The sequence below is a fragment of the Mus musculus genome, chromosome 11 (genome assembly GCF_000001635.26).
Source record: "Mus musculus strain C57BL/6J chromosome 11, GRCm38.p6 C57BL/6J".
Taxonomy (NCBI): domain Eukaryota; kingdom Metazoa; phylum Chordata; class Mammalia; order Rodentia; family Muridae; genus Mus; species Mus musculus.
In genome coordinates, this window is record NC_000077.6 from 16,235,707 (window position 1) to 16,248,689 (window position 12,983).

Below are 12,983 nucleotides of genomic sequence, written 5' to 3' on the forward strand. Positions count from 1 at the left end.
GTAACTCAATTTGTAAATAAACAAATCAAAAAGAGTATCATGAAAGACAAAAAAAATGTAATAACCAATTAACAAACATAACTAATTTTTATTAATTTTAAACAATACAATTGTTTGATCATGGAACAAACATATGTAATACATGGATCAGTGAGAGTTTCCTGACAGGATATTAAAATAACTTTACATTAACTTAGTATAACTTTGTAAAAACCTTAAAAGGAGAATGAGATAACATGGTGCTCAGAAAGAGAAAAACATCCTATACACTAACAGGAAATAGTTGTTTTATAGACATGAAAGAGATACATAAACTTCTATGGCAGTACAACAGATAAGACTAATGAAACAAGCAGGAATCTACTTACAAAGTGTCCTTCCCTTACTGTTAGAAAACTTATTTTAATGATTGTGTGGAAAGAATAACTAAATACAGTTTGTAATTTTGAAAATAGCTTATTACTGATTAGTGAAAAGGTCTGTAAGTTGCTTCATCAAGATTGATGAAACAAAAGTATGTCCAAAGGCAATGCTGCCATCCAGGTAAAAGATGTCAGTGAACTGGAGATGATGCACAAGAAAGGTACTGAAATTCAAAGTAGGATAAACAGTAACTTGGGAAAGAGGTAAAACAAGCAGAAGGTGCTAGGAATTTTTTTCCCAGCAATTTGAAGACCGACAAATGCCACAAAGTTACACCAGGTAACAGACCTCAGTGGAGAGATTTATTGAGCGTTAAGATGTATTTAGAAAAGGCTTCCTATGGAAAATAAAAGAGAGAGTAACCCATGAAGGCAGGGACTTTAAAAGATATGACACATATGCATCAGAAGAATATGCAACGCACAGTAACAGTGGAATTCTGTTGCACTTGGCGGCTGGGGATGATGAGACGGCTGGTGCTGGATCACTAAGGCAGGATAGTGGAAGCCCCTGATTCTGGAATATGGGTGGTTCTCAGGTTGCAAACAGGAGGATTCAAAATTTTCCTTACTGAAAAGAAAAAAAATATTTGACAATAGCTCAGATTAATTAGGAAGTAAAAAAAATGAGTACTGATTTGCTAAGGTTGCCAGAAAAGGGGAGGGGGGAACCCAAATATTTAGTTTGGTGTGTCTAGGAGATATTAATGTAATAAATTTTTTCCTGTCAGCTCTAGACTTAAGAATGATGTTTTGTTTTGTCCTTTCTGCTCAGTCGTTCTGTAGTACTGGAGGCAACCATGGCACCCAGCCGGAATGGCATGATCTTGAAGCCCCACTTCCACAAGGCTTGGCAGCAGCAAAAAGAAAATTGGTTCAACCAGCCAGCAGACAAGATCCTCAGATGCAATGTCTGGCAGGCAAAAGCACACCGCATTGTCCCTCATCCCACATCCGGTCCCATCAGGCTCATCGTGAGGTACCCTACAGTTAGATATTACAAGAAGATCCGGGCAGGCAGGGGCTTCAGCCCGGGGAACTCAGGGTGGCTGGTATCCACGAGAAAATAACTTGCACCATCAGCACCCATGGAGGCAAAACAAATCCACTGACTCACAATACGTCAACTTGTACACCTGAGGAGTACCGCTCCAAGCTCATACTTTCCCCAGGAAGCCTTCTGCTCCAAAGAAGGGAGACAGTTCTGCTGAAGAACTTAAATTAGCCATCCAGCTAACAGGACCTGTGATGCCCATCCAGAATGTGTACCAAAAGGAAAAGGCCAGAGTCATCACAGAAGAAGAGAAGAACTTCAAGGCTTTGCCAGTCTCCTCATGATCTGTGCCAATGCCCGGCTCTTTGGCATCCGAGCAAAAGGGGCGAAGGAACCTGCAGAGCAAGATGTTGAAAAGAAATAATAATGTGTTGTTAGAAAGTTGCAATAAATTATCCATAAAGCAAAAAAAAAAAAAAATGATGTGTTGTATTGTATGGAGGACGCTGTGTCTGTATGTTGTCGATGGTGTGACTGGAACCATAAGGGCCAAGATTGTTCAGAACTGAATAAAAAATGAAGAGAAGATGGCAGGGAATAGAATTTGTAACAGTGCTTGCACTGAATGGGGGACATAAACAGAGGATTTGCAAAAAGAGTATGAGGGCAGACAAAGAAGCAGGAGGAAAATAGAAGACTGACTTTTATTGATCAAGGGGAAAATGGGGGAGTGGGAGGTGACCGTCAAAGTCACTTATATTGAAAGGTCAAGTCAGATAAGGCATTGAAAGAAAACCCACTCATTTTATTTTGGAAGAAAACTTTCTGTTCACCTTTTGGAGAAATTTGTCAGTAAAATTTGTTGGCCCTGTCCAGACTGTGTTGAATTAATAGTGATGGGTTTTGTGGCACTGTGCTGGATGCAGGCATTGACTGCAGTGAAGAGGGCAGCCCATCCAGTAAGGCACGTTGCAAGGGAGAGAGAAAACAAGCATTGAAAGATGTTTGTTTGTTTAATATTATTTTTGAGACAGGGTTTTCCTGTATAGGTTTGTGTGTCCTGGAACTCATTCTATAAACTGGAATGGCCTTGACTTCCTCTGATGGAACGAAAGGCATGTGCCATCACGACTGGTTGTTTAAAACTATTCTAACTTGTCCCAGGAGGACAGATGGGTAGAAAAATGTGGCCAGAACATTATCTGTGTAGCATGTATTATAGAAAATTAGAACATCTCAAATCCTATCTAGAGGACACGGTTGCATACATAACACAAGCCTGCTGCTCGCCTCTGGGTTTGTACTTTCTTTTTACTCACATCTGTCTGGTACAGTGGCCTCGCTGAGACATGAGGACAAAGGCCATACTCAGCCTCTCTAGTACTTAAAGAGCAGACTTTCATGTTAGCCTTGATCATGGACCTCACGTACTATATATGTGGAAGATAGATAGAAGACAAAGAAAAGCACCCGCTTGCTTGAGGCACTGTTATCAGTGGGTTTTATCACACATAAAGTTTAGTCATTACTAATAAGCTTGCCTTCTAAAAATAAGAGCTTCGACTATGTAGGTAAGTTTGTGCATTTTGTGACCAAGTGGAAGAACTTTTCCTACAGTTGCCTCTTCTTAACATTCGCTGTGTCAGCAGAAGGTGTTTGTACACACAAAGGAAGAAGCCTGTGCATAGAGACTTCAGGCAACTGACAAGTGTTAGAAATAGTAACAATGGAAACTAGGAAGTGACCCAAGCAGAAATGGGGAAGGTGATCTTTTATTACTGCGAAAAGAACAGTTGTAAGTATGACTGAGGGAATTAGTTAAAAATCATTTTTCAGTAATATAAGCTTAATAACACTGATTTGTAACTTCTTCCCATATATATTGTTTTTAAATATCTGAAAAATTGATGTCCACATCAATAGATCTCCAGGTAGAACACACCCACATCAAAATTAGAATAAGACCATCTTCATTTAAGCCCTGTACCATATAACCCTCTTCTCTTTCCCGACACTAGATTCTAACATAGCTCAACCAGTTAATGAAATTTTATTGAGTACTACTAACCAGTGTCCATCCTTCTGTGTCTGACTTCCAATGTTCAATATGTTTGCATGCTTTATCAATTTTTGTAGTTAAATTTCTTAATTTTCTTTGCTATTTCATAATTTACTGTATTAATGCACAGTAACCCATTTGATATTCTACTACAGATAGACATCAATTTTTTTCTACTTTGAGCTATTAAAATTTCTACTGTGAATTTTTAAATTCTTATTATGATACTCTTATACAAATTTAGTACTGTACATATGTCCAAATTATTTCTAATACGTATCCAGGAGTGAAAATAGAGTTCCTAGTACAAATATATTTATATCTCACAATTATATTAATTGTGATTAAAAACTGGCACTGAGTCTGTAGTATTCCCACCAGGTTGCTTAAGAGACCCCAAATTACTTCAGATACAGACTAATTCTGGATATTAAATGAGGTATTTAGATTATCTGTCAACTTGACATCAGGCATCTCCACCACCTGCCCCTGGGACCCAGCAACCAGGGTCATTACTAGCTGCCAAGACACAATATATTCCCACTGTCGCCTAGAGTTGCATAGCCTCCCTGCTCATGTGCTACATCCCATTATAAAAGGCCAGTCCCTCTTCCCACTCTCTTCTTCCCTCTATCCTCATCTAGAGGTATGTATCCTCTGTATATCCCTGCACCAAGAAATCTCCTACATGAGATTTGTCACATGGTGTGACTTTATGGCATTGGTTGCATAGACCGTAAAGACACAATCTAGAATCACTTGAAAAGAGAGTCTCAATGAGACAATCTGCATTGCATCAGCCTGTGGGCATATCTATATAAGAGTGTTTTAAACTAATGATGTGAGCAAACCTAACTTACTACGGGTGGCACCATTTTCTAGGCAGGGGCATCCTGATTGTGTCAGTACAGAAATTGACCTAAGCACAAGCAAGTAGGCAACAAAAAGTATGTAAGCATTTGTTTGTGGTCTTGAATATGGATGGGACCTGGCTAAACTTTTTAAAATTCTTCCCACCTTGATTTCTCTGCTATCATAGACCATAACCTGAACTTGTAAGCTACAATAAACCCTTTCTTGTATAAGGTGGCCTTTAGGAGGCAGAAGCAGAGGGATTGCTGTGAGCTCAAAGCTAGCCTTGTTTCAGGATAAGAGGGCTACATAGAGAAACTGCCGCAGACCCTCTGGGCCCCTTTGTCTGCGTGGAACGGGTCTCTAGTCGCGGGTGGATAAAGCGTAGGATGAATTGACAGACAGAGGCACACAAGAGAGGTCGTGTGGAATCTGAATGTATTTTTCAAATCGAGCATCAGACTGTTTATGCAGAAGACAATAAGGAAGTTGGGTGACATATTCACAAGGTACAAATGAGGTAACCAGAATCTTACATAAAACAGAGGAATGCAAACACAAAAGGTCTTAATGGGAACCACCTGGGATAGAATTCATTGTAAACAACTGGGATCAAAAAGGGCTCCACCTAAAATTCTCTTAATCTTAGAAGCTTCGTGCCCTTGCCATAGTTCCTATTTTAGTCTATTGTATAGTCCACCTTCCCCTTAGGCCATTGTAAAGACGTGTGTATGGGTGTAACTCAGCTATAGTCTTAGAAGCTAGGTGTGAGGTCTTTACTCTCCTAGGGCAAGGGCTTTCACACCCGAGTCATGGTTCTAACTAGGGAGTTCCACTCTAGCTAACATCTCATGAATAATGTAATACTCTAAAACCACAGCCTGATCTACTTCCTAAACCATTGTAAATTCCTGTATATGGGAGTGACTTGGCTTTTATTGATAGTGTAATACCAGAGGCTATTCTGAATGTCACTGTCGAGCTCAAGGACGTTCTAGGACTGTTGGAACACTGGCGGAAGGCTTTAGCTATGTCAGAATTCAATCTTAAAAGGCACTTATAATAGGATAATACTAAGAGAGCACGTGGATCCATACACTAGACTAACGCAGGAATGGAAAATTAATGTATGGGTTAGAACACCAGACTCCAGGACTGAGTTTCTGTGAAACTCATTTTGCTTCATGAGCAGCTTTTAAGCCTCTCGGCTTGTCAAACTGACTCAACCGGAGTTCGTGGCAAGAAACCCTGTCTCAGATCAGATAGATAGATAGATAGATAGATAGATAGATAGATAGATAGATAGATAGATAGAGAATTTGACCGTTATAAAGTGCTCTGACATGTCACTGTACTTTTTATTTGCATTTAGTAATTAACAAAATGACAAAACACCTTTTAAGGTATCCATTGACTAAAAGATAAGATCTTGTAAAATAATGAAAGTAATTGTTTTATTAATCATTTTATTCACATTAACCCCTTCCCAGTTATATGTAGCAGAGAATGGCCTTATCTGACATCAATGGGAGGGGAGCCCCTGGGTCCTGTGGAGGCTCACTGCCCCAGGGTAGGGTTCCACAAACCCCTCATCCCATCCTTACTCTCTCCTCTCCCCTTTTCTCTATGAAGGTGCTCCTCTGTGGGGCCGTGGGCTATAAAAGGTAGTCTGGTTCTTGGCTGAGCTAAGACTCAAAACCACCAGAGACCCTGAATGGGTAACCTGTTCCCAGGCACCAGTCCCCTGTCACGTAGTTAGAGTCCTCATATCCCCCCGTAGATAGGTTTGTGGCCTTCAGTCACTTAGGAGCAGTCTTCCAAGCCTTTCCACATGTAGATAAGGTATCCCCAAGCTCTCAGACCAAACCAATAGAAAGTACCTACTGTCAGACCATGACCCACCCCAAAATTGTATGTAAGGATCCTATCCAGAAGGAATAAAAGTGTGTGAGAATTACTCTGTCTCTGAGAGCTTCTGTCATAAAAGCTGTAACTCTGCCGCTTGGGGAAGAGATCTACTCCCCCCCCCCCCAAAAAAAAGTCACTAGAAGCTCCCCCACACTCCTCTCTAGCTAGTCAGCCCGGCACCAGCTCGGCCTGGCCCGACTCAGCACAGAGTGACTTTGGTGCAGCTTCTTGTAGCAAGTGAAGCAGCAGCAGTGGAGACTGAGGTGGAGGCAGCTGCAGCAGCTGAGGGAGTGGAGGCCATTCCGTCTCCCTGCTCATGTTCTCTCCCCTTTACCTGAACCCTCGCACCTGGCCTGGCCAGAGATCTCTGTGGAAAGCCTCCATTACACAAACCCATACTCCTCCAACCACCCACCCACTCCTGCCTTACCACTCTAGCATTCCCCTACCCTGGGGCAGTGAGCCTCCACAGGACCCAGGGGCTCCCCTCCCATTGATGTCAGACGAGGCCATTCTCTGCTACATATATATCCGGAGCCATGGATCCCTCATTGTACACTCTTTGGTTGGTAGTTTAGTCCCTGGGAGCTCTGGGTAGTCCAGCCAGTTGATAGTGTTCTTCCTATGGGGCTGCAATCCCCTTCAGCTCCTTCAGCCCTTCCCCTAGCTCTTCCATTGTGATCCCCAGGCTCAGTCAGATGGTTGGCTGTAGGATCTGCATTGGTATTGGTCAGGTGGTGGTAGAACCTCTCAGGAAACAGGTTCCTGTTGCCAAGCGCTTCTTGGCATCAGCAATAGTGTAAGGTTTGGTGTCTGCAGATGGGATTGATTGCTAGGTGGGGTGGTCTCTTGGATGGCCTTTCCTTTAGTCTCTGTTCCACTTTTTTGTCCCTGTCTTTCCTTTTGACAGGAACATTTCAGAGGTCCATGCCTATCTATTGGAGGTGGTCTCTACAGGTTGTATCTCCCCATCGTTGGGTAATTTGGCTAAAGTCATCACTGTTGGGTTCTGGGAGCCTCTTGCTTCCCTGAAGTCTGGGAATGAAAGTAATTTCTTTTAAGTTGTCTTCTTTTGTTATTAACGTATAATACTTTTTGTATTGGATATGAAATATTTATCGGTTATTGGTGTTTCAGTCCTCTATGACACTAAACTCCTATCTTTATTACTTAATTAATGATGTCTTTAGGTGAAATGAACATATTAAACTAAATGGAGTTCAAATTTATTAATCCTTCTCTTTATGAATGGTGATTTTTGCACCATGTTAAGTAGTGTTTTTCTCTGCTAAAATGAAGGATATTTTAGCTAGCATTATTGTCTTAGAAATGTTGATGTCTTCCATTGGTATTAAATAACAGTATACCTGGGTCATTTCCCTGCATATCATAATTTAGCGATCATATATTCTTTTATTTCCATACAGACATCACATTGATAAATTACCAATTAATCAAAAACTCTTCCACTGATCATTTACATAAAATCTAGCAACTTTCTTTCTTTCTTTCTTTCTTTCTTTCTTTCTTTCTTTCTTTCTTTCTTTCTTTCTTTCTTAGATCCCAAACACTGCACTCCTACCATGTCCCTATCTCCCAAAGTCCAAAGTCCCTTTCCCCATCTTTCCACCTCTTCTCCTCCCAGGGTATCCCCAACCCCCCATCCTGAACCATCAAGTCTCTGCCAGATTAGCTGCATCCACTCCCACTGAGGCCAGATGTGGAAGACATGGAGATTGAGTTATATGTCTTTCATATATGTGCCAGGGGCCTCCTTCCAGACTATGCATGTTCTTTGGTTGGTGGTTCAGTCTCTGATAGCTCCCTGGGGGTACAGATTAGTTAATTCTGTTGGTCTTCCTGGGGGTTCCCATCCATTTCTGGGTCTTTAATTCTTCTCCCTACTCTTCCATAAGTGTCTCAACCTCCATCCATTGTTTGGCTGTGGGTATCTGCGTCTGTTTCAGTCTGCTGCTGGGTAGGGCCTCTCATAGGACAGTTATGCTTGGCTCGTGTACACAAGCATAACAGAGTATCATGGATAAGATCAGGGATTGGTGCTTGCCCATGGGATAGGTTGGGCAGGTCAATGGTTAGCTTTTCTTTCAGTCTCTGCTCCATCATTGCATTTCTTTTAGACAGGACAAATTTTCAGTCAAAAATTTTCCAAGTTTGTTGGTGTCTTATCTCTCCATTGGACATCCTACCTGGCCACAGAATGTGTCAATTTCAGGTTCCATTTCCCCATTGTTAGACATCTTGGCTAAGGTAATCTGCATTAACTCCTGGGAGCCTCCCCTATTCCAGGTCTCTGTGATTTCCTTGGGATTCTCATCTTCTTACACCCCTGGCAACTGCAGATTTCCATTCATTCTCCCTGCCCTCTTGGCCTCTCTCCAGTCTTTCCCCATTCCTGATCCTGACTTCCCTTTCCATCCCCCTCCTCTTCCACCTAATTCCCTCCCTCCTTCTGACTCCTATGACTATTTTAATTCCCTTTCTAAGTGGGACTCAAGCATTCCCACTTGGGCCTTTCTTTTTGTTTATTTCTTTGGGTCTGTGAGTTTTATCGTAGATACTCTGTACTTTATGGCTAATATGCACTTATCAGTGTACATACCATGCATGTTCTTTTGGGTCTGAGTTACCACACTCAGGATGATTTTTTTTTCTGCTTCCATCCACTTCCATGCAAAATTAATAATGTCATTGTTTTTAATAGCTGAATAGTATTTCATTGTGTAAATAAACCATATTTTCTGTATCCTTTCTCCACTTTAGGGATATCTACATTGTTTCCAGTTTCTGGCGATTATGAATAAAGCTGCTTTGAACATAGAGGGGCACATGCCCCTGGGATATAGTGGAGTGTCTTGTGGGTATAAACCACCCAGAAGCAGGTTAGTTGGATCTTCAGTAAGAAATATTTCTAATTTCTGAGAAACCACCAGATTGATTACCATAGTGGCTGTACAAATTTGCAATCCCTCTAGCCATGGAGGAGTGCTACATCCACTCCAGTAGTGACTCGCATTACAGGTTTAGAAACCTGGAAGCAGTCCTGAGGCAGAGTTTCAAGGAAACTTAGTCTCCTGGAATCTCAGCATCCCCATAGCTAGAATGCCCTAGATATGTCCCTGCAATATTGTGGAGGGTCTTGCATGCTTTCTTTACTGGTTAAGAGTTAGAAATCTCAGGGCAAGTCTAGCAAAGTATTCTTAGAATCTTTACTACAGCCAGGTATAGCAGACTACATTGCATATTAGAAGCAAACTGATGAATTCTTCTGACAAATGGAGTTTCCCTACAGATACTTAAAAGAACTGCCTAGTTGCTTTCATATGCAAGAATTTACCAAAGCCTAGAAATTAGGGGGGTTGTGGTATTTCATTATTCATGAGAAGGTCTGCTAGAGCAGAACCCCCTGGTACTAGCTTTCACAAGGCTCACAGGAGTAGCACAAATTGTGACTAGGGTGTGAAATCCTTACCTGTCATTAGCTGATCCTAGGCAGGGCAGTTTTATCTGTACTGTAAATATTACCTGGTTCCTGTACGTCCTTTTGAAGTCATTCCTCTGTTTTGTGTCAGATAACTTCAGTGTACTTTACCTGTTGTGACATCCTACCCCTTTGTTTTCTGTATTATATAAGACTGGATGGTGTTCCTTTGTGACATTACATTCAGATCCAGCACACTCTCTTGTGTCCTGTCTGTTTGTCATCCCATTCTTGCCGACTCTATGCCCATCTCTCCAAGGCCCTGATTCCCACGGACTGAGGGTGGCCGACTGGGCCCAATCCGTGGCAGAGGAGTGTTCTTGTTCTCTAATCCTTGCCAACATGTACTGTCCCTTGCGTTTTTGATCTTAACTATTCTGATTGGCATCAGGTAGAATCTCGGAGTCCCTTTGATTTGAAATTCCCTAATGGCTAAGAATGTTGAGCATTTCTTTAAATGCTTCCCATTCAAGATTTCTCTGTTGAGAATTTTCTGTTCAGTTCTGTATCCACCCCCCTTTTTTTTTCTTATAAAGGAAAACATTTCATTGAGGCTGGCTTACAGTTTCAGAGGCTTATCATCATGGTGGGAAGCTTAGCTGCCTGCAGGCAAATATGATGCTGCAGGAGCCAAGAGTCCTTCATCTTGATTTGAAGGCAGCCAGAAAAATACTGTCCTGTGCAGTGGGTGGAACTTCAGCACAGGACCTCAAAGCTCATCTCCACAGTGATGCACTCCCTCCAACAAGGCCACACCTACTTCAACAAGGTCATATTTTCCTAATACTGCCACTTCCCATGGGCCAACTGGGTTATTTGGGTTGGTGGAATTTAACTTCTTAGTGGAAAGGAATTGGTTTAACTTGGTTTTGTCATGGAATACCTTGGTTTATCCATCTATGGTGGTTAGAAGTTTTGCTGGGTAGTCTGGGCTGGCATCTGTGGTCTCTTGGTTCTGCAAGACATCTATCCAGGATCTTCTGGCTCTTAGAGTATCTGTTGGGAAGTCAGGTGTAATTCTGATAGGTCTACATTTATATGTTCCTTGGCCCTTTTCACTTACAGCTTTTAATATTCTTTCTTTGTTCTGTACACTTAGTGTTTTGATTATTATGTGGCAGAAGTAATTTTTTTCTGGTCCAATCTGTTTGGTGTTTTGTAAGCTTCTCATAAGTTTACGTCTAGGGACGTTTCCTTCTATGGTTTGGTTAAATATGTTTTCTGGCCCTTTGAACTCAAAATCTTAACCCTCTTCTATTCCTATTATTCGTATGTATGGTCTTTTCATAGTGTCCCAAATATCCTGGATATTTTGAGTTAGGAACTTTTTACATTTCGCATTTTCCTTGGTTGATGTATCCATTTCTTCTATGGTATCTTCTATGCCTGAGATTCTCTCTTCCTTATTATGTTGGTAATGCTTGTGTCTATAGTTCTTGTTCTTTTTCCTTGGTTTTACATTTCCACAGTTGCCTCCATTTGTGTTTTCTTTATTACATCTAGTTCCATCTTTAGGTCTTGGACTGCTTTATTCATTTCCTTCACCTATTTGATCTGTATATCTTAAAAGGGTTTCTTTGTTTCCTCTTTAAGGGTTTCTACCTCTTTGCCTGTGTTTTCCTGTATTTTATTAAAGGAATTATTTATATTCTCGTTAAAGGTCTCTATCATCTTCATGATTTGGGAATTTAAGGCCAGAATCTTGATCTTCAAATGTGTTAGGGTATCCAGACCTTGCTGTAGTAGGAGAGCTGGGATCTGATGGTGCCAAATTGCATCGGCTTCTGTTGATTGTATTCTTTGGCCTGCCTTTTTCTATCTGGTTGCCTGTGATGTCAGCTGGGTTGAAGTATGCCTCCTGGAAGGCAGGTAAAGCTGTGTGTGTCAGGTTGGAACAGGACTCTTTGGAGGCAGGCAGTGCTTTGGGGTGGCTCTGTGCACTTATTCACAACTGCTACTGGTGTAGCTGTGGACAGAAGACACTAGAAATTGAATGGATGATTATTTTTGAAAGTAACACCAGTGTACACAAGCAGAGAACACAAACAAAACATTAGTTGTTGCATGACTTAAGTCATTAAACATACCAAAAAGAATATCCTTTCACCATGCTCAGAAACAGTAGAATCAAAAAATATGGCCTCCACACACCCCGGAGTCACTCTAAACCAATTTACCTAATGTAAGTTTATTAGAACATACCTAAATCAAACAAAAAAGTCCAAACTGTTGCTTTTATCTTCGTCTCATAATTATATCATGAATGCTGTGTCAAAATTTTTTATTTGGGCTTATTTTAAACAGACTCTGGTTTGTCTACAGATGTTCTTTTTTCCTCTAACACCAAAAAAATGCAGTTGTCCAGAAAGCATGTTTTTTTTTTTAAAGAGTACACATGTGCACAGGCAAACGACACACACACACACACAAAACACACAGAGAGACACTTGAAATTCTCCAACCAGCTAATGCATAAGTCATAGAAGAGTCACCTTTATTCCTCATGATGGAAGTGTACAGAGAGCAATTCATAGTCAAAATTTACATCACCCAGGATGGTTAAGCATTTTTCACCCCTTCCCTACAGTATATTTTCAGTTATTTCCACTAAGGCGAACTAGATTCTCTACATCATTACAATTGCTCTCTTGCATGCATATATACACATATTCACCCACCCACACTCACATGCATACATACATACATATTTCATCCTTGTGACATGGCACCTGTCTTAGTCAAGGTTTCTATTCCTGCACAATCATCATGACCAAGAAGCAGTTGGGGAGGAAAGGGTTTATTCAGCTTACATTTCCACATTGCTGTTCCTCACTGAAAGAAGTCAGGACTGAAACTCAAGCAGGTCAGGGAGCAGGAGCTGATGCAAAGGCCATGGAGGGATGTTCTTTACTAGCTTGCTTCCCCTGGCTTGCTCAGCCTGCTCTCTTATAGAACTCAAGACTACCAGCCCAGAGATGGTCCCACCCACAAGGGGCCTTTTCCCCTTGATCACTAATTGAGAAAATGCCTTACAGCTGGATCTCATGGAGGCATTTCCTCAACCGAAGCTCCTTTCTCTGTGATAACTCCAGCTGTGTCAAGTTGACACAAAACTAGCCAGTACAGCACCCTTAGGACTTTTACTCACTGTGGCTGAATTCTAACTTCAAAATTCTAAACATTACAACTTCAAAATTTCTAACTTCAAAGTATTAAATAATAGATTAAATATTTGAAATATGGTATGGA

General features: G+C 41.2%; 1 pseudogene; it reads left to right on the forward strand.

Moving 5' to 3' along the window:
- The first annotated feature begins 1,222 nt into the window (after positions 1-1,222).
- Gm12011 lies at positions 1,223-1,840 on the forward strand (annotated as a pseudogene).
- The last annotated feature ends 11,143 nt before the right edge of the window (positions 1,841-12,983 follow it).